Genomic DNA, 2816 nt, shown 5'->3' with positions numbered 1-2816 from the left:
TGGACATAGTACTACCTGAGGACACAGCTATACCACTCCTGGGCATATACTCAAAAGATGCTCCAATATATAACAAGGACACATGCTTCACTATGTTCATAGCAGCCTTCTTTATAATAGCCAAAAACTGGAAACAGCCCAGATGTTCCTCAACAAGAAATGGATACAGAAATTGTACATTTACACAATGGAGTACTACTGAGTTATTAAAAACAATGACTTCATGAAATTCTTAGGCAAATGGAAGAAACTAGAAAAGATCACTCTGAGTGAGGTAACCTAGTCACTAAAGAACTCACATGGAATATACTCACTGATAGGAAAAAAGTTCTGAATACCCACAATACAACTCACAGACCATAGGAAGATTAAGAAGAAAGAAGACCAAAGTGTGGATTCTACACTCCTGCTTATAATGGGGAACAAAAAAATCATAGAAGAATTTATTTTCAATAAAATTAGTTAATCAATTTTATGAAAATATGTTCTTAATTAGTTAATATAATTAACTAAAAGTTAAGTAACTAAAAAAGAAAATAAATAATTCATCTTACAACAGTAAAGAAAATTGAATTATTTAAATATAAATGACAGTTTAAATATAATTTCATCATTTATTTTTAGAAATCAATGTATGTATGTAAAATAGCATATGAATAGTTTTTCCTATGAAGTAGGACCAAACCCAATAAACTTTAAATGGATAGAGAGAAGTTACCTGTACTCACATGGTATACATTCATACAAATGCACATATATACAAAAAGTATAAAATAATCTTTTTTAATTAGGTATTTNTTTCATTTACATTTCCAATGCTATCCCAAAAGTCCCCCATCCGCTCTCCTACCCACTCCCCCACCCACCCACTCCCACTTCTTGGCCCTGGCGTTCCCATGTACTGAGACAGATAAAGTTTGCACTACCAATGGGCCTCTTATTCCACTGATGGACAACTAGGCCATCTGCTACATATGCAGCTAGAGACAGGAGATCTGGAGGGTACAGGGTAGTTTATATTGTTGTTCCACCTATAAGGTTGCAGATCCCTTTAGCTCCTTGGTTACTTTCTCTAGCTCCTCCATTGGGGGCCCTGTGATCCATCCAATAGCTGACTGTGGCATCCACTTCTTTGTTTGCTAGGACCCTGCATAGTCTCACAAGAGACAGCTCTATCAGGGTCCTTTCAGCAAACTCTTGCTAGTGTATGCAATGTTGTCAGCGTTTGGAAGCTGATTATGGGATGGATCCCTGGAAAAGGCAGTCTCTAGATGGCCCATCCTTTTGTCTCAGCTCCAAACTGTGTCTCTGTAACTCCTTCCATGGGTGTTTTGTTCCCAATTCTAAGAAGGGGCAAAGTGTCCACACTTTGGTCTTTGTTCTTCTTGAGTTTCATGTGTTTAGCAAATTGTATCTTATAGCTTGGGTATCCTAAGTTTCTGGGCTAATATCCACTTGTCAGTGAGTACATATTGTGTTAGTTATTTTGTGATTGGGTTACCTCACTCAGGGTGATGCCCTCCAGGTCCATCCATTTGCCCAGGAATTTCATAAATTCATTCTTTTTTAATAGCTTAGTAGTACTCCATTGTGTAAATGTACCACATTTTCTGTATCCATTCCTCTGCTGAGGGGCATCTGGGTTTTTTTCCAGCTTCTGACTATTATAAATAAGGCTGCTATGAACATAGTGGAGCATGTGTCCTTCTTACCGGTTGGAACATCTTCTGGATATATGCCCAGGAGAGGTANTGCNGGATCCTCNGGTAGTANTATGTCCAATTTTCTGAGGAANCNCCANACTGANTTNNAGAGTGGTTGTACAAGCTTGCAATCCCACCAACAATGGAGGAGTGTTCCTCTTTCTCCACATCCTCGCCAGCATCTGCTGTCACCTGAGTTTTTGATCTTAGCCATTCTGAATGGTGTGAGGTGGAATCACAGGGTTGTTTTGATTTGCATTTCCCTGATGATTAAGGATGTTGAACATTTTTTCAGGTGCTTCTCNGCCATTNGGTATTCCTCAGGTGAGAATTCTTTGTTNAGNTCTGAGCCCCATTTTTTAATGGGGTTATTTGATTTTCTGGAGTCCACCTTCTTGAGTTCTTTATATATATTGGATATTAGTCCCCTGTCTGATTTATGATAGATAAAGATCCTTTTCCAATCTAAAATAATCTTTTTTAATACAAAAAAACCATACAAACTCACTGATCTTGAAATGTCACAGAATAATATGACAAGTTTTTTGATATTATAAAATGGAATTAATATTTTCTTTACATAATCCAGAAATAACTTTCCCCCTTAGGTAAACTGTACTTTTTAACTCTTTGAAGGCAATACTAATTTAAATTAAATGTTGAAGGCAGATGTTAAAAAAAAACAAAACAAAACAACAAAACTAAAACAATGACAACAACATTTTTAAGGAATTCACCTCTATATTTGGAGAAAAGTATGACATATGATACTAAATAGCAGATATTGAAAATTATTATCAATGTAAAATGATCATATGCAATTACAATCTCAGATAAATGACTTATGCTGTAGGTGAGATAATTTGTGATAATTAGTTAGAATTGTTAATAAAAGTCAATAGCATTTATAATAATAATGAATTAATATGTATTTAATGCAAGTGAAAAAAGTCTTACTTAGTAATGTGATACTAAACATCAACTCCATTGAAATACAAAATAAGGTCAGAATTCGTATGAAGAATCACAGCTGTAAAAGTCTGCTGATAATCAAGTAAGACTTAAATAAAACAATGAGTTTGCTAGTCCTTTCATAAGATATTAGAAGAGGTA

Source organism: Mus caroli, chromosome 4 (assembly GCF_900094665.2).
Source record: "Mus caroli chromosome 4, CAROLI_EIJ_v1.1, whole genome shotgun sequence".
NCBI lineage: Eukaryota > Metazoa > Chordata > Mammalia > Rodentia > Muridae > Mus > Mus caroli.
The sequence above is the reverse complement of the archived record's forward strand: the minus strand, read 5'-3'. Positions refer to the sequence as shown.